The following is a 6,671-nucleotide window of genomic DNA, read 5'->3' as shown; positions in this document are numbered from 1 at the left end:
TGATTCAGCGTAACGCTTTAAAAACGCATTGGGAATCCCGTTGGGTCCACAACCTTTTTCCCATCAATGTTCAATAAAAGTGATAGCAAACCCGGCTCAGACAATTGAGGCAAGCTTAAATTACTTAAGTTTTTATCCTGAAACAGAAGCGGCGTATTTTTACCATCGTCAGCTGTGAAGACAGACTGGAAGTAAGTGTTAAATGAGTTAGCTTTAATTAATTCCTCCTCCGCTGAAACGACAGTAGGGGGGTTGTTTTTTAAACCAAGATATTGCCAGAACTTCCGGGGCGACTCTCTTATAAACTTACTTAGTGTTGTGCTGCAGAAGGTTTCTTTGGCACTACGGATTTTTACCTTCAATGACCGAGACAAGTAAGTTATTTTTTCTTGGAACCCATAGACTGAGCTTGATTTCTTAGATTTTCTTAGTCTTTTTATTTTACGTTTAGTATGAATAATGTCACGTGTGATCCAAGGGTTGTGTCTTTTTGTTACTTTTGCAACCTGCGGAACAAAATTGGTCATACAATGAGCAATAATAGCTTTAAATTTAGCCCAAATTTCGTCAATCACCAAGGACCCATCAGCACACATATCGAAGAAGTCGTGGAATTCATGCTCTAAATACGTCATAACTGCAGCGTCATCGGCCTTGTGAAACGCCGGGACAGACTTAACCAGCCCTCGCATGCGAGCAGGGCATGGTACAGGCAGGCAACATGAAACGATTTTATGATCAGATAACCCCTCCAGAGTTTTTGTTAAGATATTCTTTGATGGGAAATGGTCACTAACAAAGATGAGATCTAGTAAAGAACTAGATTCCCGTTGTTCACGGGTTGGCGTGGCAACAAGTTGTGCGAGATTAAATGACAATATGTAACCGCTTAAAAGGTCACTCATAGCTGCTCCTGTACTCAGACATTCCCAATTTACATCGGGCAGATGGAAGTCCCCAGCCACGATTACTGCGCCACCGGTCACATGGTTGTGCATGTAGTCATATAAAGACTCCAGATATGCCATTTGCGCATGCGGGGGTCTGTATACCGCACCTATGGATGCAGTGACACCAATGAGGGAAACCTTACACCAGACCGCTTCGACGTCCGGAACATCTGGCATGACTGTAAAACTTATGCCTTGTCGTACGACAATGGCAACGCCCCCACCTCTGTGCTCTCTATCTTTGCGAACAATCACGTAGTTTGGCGGAACAATTTCGCGGTCCAATATTTCTTTGTGCAACCAAGTTTCTGTGACAGTGACGATGTCTGGCTGATTCGCGATCAAAATGGCCTCAAACTGGTCGGCTTTGTTCACAATACTTCGCGCATTAACGTTAAGTAACGTCAGTGGCATCGGCTTCTGGTGACCCGACCTTCCGTAAGCGGGCGATTTTCGTTTTTTGACAGAGCAACAAGATCTCCGCGATTGTTGTCCCAGCCGTAGAGTTTCCCATTATTGCTCACTTTATCATGAACCAGCATCACCTTTTCACCTTTGTCTCGATTTTCTTTTGTTCAATCCCAGAGTTTCTTCCTAACATCTCGCATGGTACGGGAGAAGTCGTCACTAATTGAGTAAGCGGAACCTTTCAGTTTTGAGCAGTTTTTGAATATTTTCGTTTTGTCCTGGTTGTTCGAGAATTTCAAAATAATAGGCCTGATCTTATTAACATCTTCAGTAGACTGTTTTCCTAGGCGGTGAATCTTTTCTATATAACCGGTATTTACTTTTAGTATACCCTCAAATATTTCCTTCGATACTACACTTAGCAATGTTTCCGGGGACTCGTTTGGCTTCTCCTCTACGCCATAAATGATGAGGTTAGACCTACGGCTCCTGTTTTCCAGTTCATCAAGTTTTTTTGTAACGGCTTGAAGGTTGTCCTCTAGACTAGCTATTTTTTTCACGCAGTCTGAAACCTGTTTTTCAAAACCGCTAATCTTTTCCAGTTTTTTGTCTATCGCGCTTAGCCTTTGATTGGTTTGTGCTTTTGCGTTTTTTATTTCTAGAATATCGGCAGCAATATCGCTAAGTTGCTTGGCGAGCGTCTCCAAGTCAGGACCAGGGTTTTCTTCAACATCCCCTCCCAAAAGCAAAAGGAACCTCAAGGAAACAATCACACACTGAAACATTTCATACAGTGACCGTGGGCACGGCAGCATACCAAGGCAACGGTTGCTACTTCTATAGCATTTTCCGTAACTCTTCCTCACCTGAATGAAGAAGAGAAATGGGTTGGACGACTGCATCTTGGCGTTGCCGCCGTGCCCACTGCCAGGAGGTCGCTGAAGATCTTCTTTTATACTGTTTTTCCACGGTGGTACTGCCCATGCGCTTAACCGGCCGACCGACGACACAGTAGCGCCGCCAGGCATGCAGAAATGATCCGTGAACGTCATCGTCGCTGAGAGTCCTTCAGGATCCGTTGATGCACGGAAGCGCGTTGTGGACAGCTGGCATTGCGCACATAGCACCGGTGATCCACTTGATACGGACAGCAATCCAAGCAGGGCCTGAACGAAGAAGAGAAATGGGTTGGACGACTGCATCTTGGCGTTGCCGCCGTGCCCACTGGTCTATTGGTCGTATTGGCTGTATTGGCCGTAATTGGCCGTATTTACACTACGTACTAATCTACAGGCAGGAGGGCCCAGAATAGTGGTCGCCACTAAGGCTAGCTGCTGAGAACACCCCTCAGTCAAAGTATAGTTCAATTGTATTTTTAGACGCTTGTTTCGCTAGCGTGTAATTTTACAGCGGCTTTTCAACCCAATTCGTCACGGCAAAGATGCTGGTCACGCATCTTCTATGGCATTGAAGGAGAGGTAATTACGCTAGGTTCTGCTCAGGCGATGTAGACGATACCTGTCGCTCATTTACTCGACGCAGGGTTCGAGCGGTGCGATTTCGAACATCACGCCTGTCACCAGGAGCAAAATTGTCTATGTACCAGCTTAAATAACAGCAGCATTGACGAATGCCTTGTGACATGGCGGAAAGAGGACGACAGTAGAGCCTGGAACCTACTGCAATTGGCAGTCGCGCTGGTGATAACGGTTTTTTGGCGAGACGGCAGTATAGGAATTAAGGGAAGGCCAATAACGCTATGCATGGATGAAACACGGCCATTGGGGGGAAAAAATGCGCTCCAGTAGCGCAGGACAGGATTTTTTGGCCGTGATTGGGAGACAACCTTGTCTTGCAGTAGACCTCAATAAACTGTTGTGGATGATGAGGCTGCAAAGCACGTGCGAAGTGAGCAAGGGCAAGCGCGTCATGACTGTATTCTGTGGTTGCGTAGGTGCAAGAAATGGACTCTGTACAAGAGCAAGGTTGGTTCTTTTCTGTGTGGCAATATTCAGCGGGCACTTCTCGACGCTATAGATGATGAGTTTCTAGGTAATGAAGATTATGATTCTTGCGCAGCGTGATATTTAAAACGTACAAATTCACTCAAGCCACACGAAGCTTGCTGAGTCAGGTTTCACTACCTCGTTGAATTGCTTCGTCAGCAGCACCAACACGACTTCGCTATTTGCCCACCGCGGGTATGTCGGACATCAATGCGGCCGTGATAATATGCAAAGGCAAGTCATCCGGACGAAAAATGTACGCGAGAAAGCCGCCATAAATGCGAAAGCTCTATCTGAAAGTTCTAATAAACGCAATAGATACTCGCACCATCGTAACTGGACGACTTACATTGCAAATCTTATTTGAAAAGCCTGTAGGTATTTAGCAGAAGCATTGGCTGGGTGCCAGCAAAAAATAAACTTGATGTGGCGCCATAAAAAGCGTTTATTGGGTGTAATGCGATCTCAACATTACCGCGGGTAGGAAGAAAGACGTTCCGCAATTTGCACGTGAGACCGTGAAGCTCAGACGTGATTCGATATTAGGGCACAGTACCGCATTGTAGATTGCCCGAAGAATATCCCCTGATAGGTCCTCTTGAATACTAAGTTTTATGCCATACAAATACATACAATAGCTTTAAAGTTTCAGTAAAGTTTTGACCTCTTTTAGGGTACATAGTTTAGAGGTAGCTAAAAACGATGACAGCGGGATTTCCGCGGGATCTGTGCTTGCGGCTTCCTTTTATCAAGGAGTTGGAAAACCTCGGTTTTGCTGCAACTTTTCTTTTTGCAGCAAAGCGCATGAACCACGTCATCACTTTATTTTCTGTCGGCGTTAGCTAAGGCGGGCTCACAACTGAGTGAGACTGGAAAGGAAAAGAACACTCAGCTGAAAAAATATGACATATGTCTTGAGCCATGACAGTCGAAATGCAAAAACGTATGCGAAATGCTACATTCTACACTCCTTAAAAAAAGGTTGTGTCATTCACTAATGGAACACTAAAAATTACTTATCGCAGTATGCGCTAGGTAAATATAACTGGAGGCAGGAAATGTAGCACTAGTCAGGGTTACGAACTAAAGCACGCAGTAAGCACCACTACATTCCCTAGTAATGTCTTCGTGATAGCACCATTCGGAGCTACATGTGTTTACTAACTGACCCCACATAACCTAGTCCTTAGCACGGCCTTAATCTAGTGTATACTACTTCCTACACCGAGTTTATTTCCTAACCATGCAGTTGTAGTGGCAGAGCCCACGTGCTGTTCCACCGGTAGTAAGGTTTGCAAAGAATTAGTCAATACGGCCGTTACTACCCTTTTATAAACTTTTTTTATTATGAGTTTATCGGAAACTGCTGTAGCTAAATGTCTTCGAATGTACCTTTGTTTGTAAAGTAAACACATTTACCATAGCCTACGTAAAAAATACATAACAAAATATATTGTAACAACTGTGCAGCACTGGCCGTTAGATCCATGCGTGCAAAAAAAAGCTACGGGGCAATGATGTACCGCATGAAAGCTTAAACACAATTTTTATTAACTCACACACTGCTTAACTAAATACAATCATTCGATTCCTCACAAGAGCTTCAGTGGGGTAATTTGATTGCGAATTCTTCTACGACAGGGACAAGCAACTGATGACAATATTAAATCTATTAATGGCATTTTGTAACCAGACGAGACTCGGCGACTTTACTTACTGCTCTGGAAACTTCTTCCGTAAAAAAAGGACTGTGTTGGAACTTCCTACTTCGTGCGTACGTCGTTGAAAACTCTCTTAACAATGAGCCCTCACCGGCAAAGAGCCGGTCTTTGCAGCCCGTAAAGTGGCTTCGTACGATATTGGATTTACTGACCTTTGGTTGGAGAACCTACTGCTGTGCAGACCTCCCTTGCGTTTGTATTTTTCTCTTTCCAATGCGCAGCCACACTTCCCCTATTTTGTTAAAAAGTAGGATGCGTCTTTGTGGAAAAGAATAAAAAGAAAAAGAATATGCTTGGGTTCTTGGTGCCTCAACATGGCAACGACCTTTTGTGGCCGGTGTTGCCCCGTGGTTCGAAAGCTAAGAATACCAAAGTAGGAGCAAAAGATTCGAGAGGACGCATTTTCATTCAATAAACCGGCGCTGGCATTCTTCAGAGGCAAAAGAAATTTTAATCTTCAAGAGGTTTTGGGGCATGAATATTTTTTGTCGGTGAGGTGACTTATTGCAACAAATCATGCGATAGAGGCACGCAGCCAAAATCACTAAGCTGCAGCAATATTTGCATACTGTCGACAAACACCCGCATTTCAACTAAAACAGGCAAAATTCCAAAGGTTTTGCTCTAGAATCTTTGCAGCCGCGTCCCAATTCAAAGCTGGTTTTGCAGCAAAAACGCAGCCATTGAAATTTTTGTAGCGCATTGGCGGATTGCTGTCTTAGAACGTCCTTTGATCTTTTTTTAACTCTGACGATCACGAAATGCACCAAGAAAGTGCCATAGTTCCACTGACGTGAGGTTTGGCTAAAATGAGAGCACAGAAGAATGAAATTTTTAAGCGTCGTCCAATGCGATGTCGGGCCACTTCTGTCACTCGAAAATACCTCACGACTAAACATTTACGTTACCCTTGGAGAACGGCGGTGTACTTCGGGCTGTTTGCAGGCACACCGAGCAGAAACTGCTGACATGAAGTCTGCTTACTCGTAACAATCACCAAGAACAATTTCAACTGTCTAGCGTCACAGCCCCGAAGCCGTCATTCCTATTATCGGTACGTCCGTACAATATTAGACTAAATTAGGAGACATTTCGAATAGGTGGTGATAGAACTTGGAAATGGTAAAAATAGCGAGGAATAGGGCGGCACAGAAAAACACCGAACGTCCTATGTAAGTGTTCTTTCTTCTGTCCCTGCGTTTTTTCGCGCTGTTTCCAACTCAGAAAAAATTGAAGCTGGTTCAGCTACTACATTTCGTTAATATTTTGTGGTCACGCTCAATCACTCACAATCGTTTTTTTTTTCCAGTAGGTGTCGATTGTTTACGTATTTGTAGGTAGCACATTGATTTTCGCTCAAACAATACTTCATAAGAAATGTCGCAATACCAAGGCTTCAGCACACAACCATGAACACCGCACTACAAAAGCTGCAGAATAGGATAACTATTCCAGGGGCACCCAACTAACCAGTACTGCAAGGTACAAATGCTCTAGCCGATTTCGTTAGACATCGCTAGTGCTACAATGTTGTTAGGAAGTTGGACACTGGCTCAATGTTTCGCTTTCTACAGCAACGTATCGTT

At 44.1% G+C, this 6,671-nt stretch overlaps 1 pseudogene; it reads right to left on the bottom strand.

Annotated features, from left to right (window-relative positions):
• Positions 1-1,354: 1,354 nt before the first annotated feature.
• On the bottom strand, positions 1,355-2,410 carry LOC144167987 (uncharacterized; annotated as a pseudogene).
• Between the last annotated feature and the right edge of the window lie 4,261 nt (positions 2,411-6,671).

Source organism: Haemaphysalis longicornis, unplaced genomic scaffold (assembly GCF_048455015.1).
Source record: "Haemaphysalis longicornis isolate Haplotype H1 unplaced genomic scaffold, Haemaphysalis longicornis Haplotype H1 scaffold_2, whole genome shotgun sequence".
NCBI lineage: Eukaryota > Metazoa > Arthropoda > Arachnida > Ixodida > Ixodidae > Haemaphysalis > Haemaphysalis longicornis.
The sequence above is the reverse complement of the archived record's forward strand: the minus strand, read 5'-3'. Positions and strand labels throughout refer to the sequence as shown.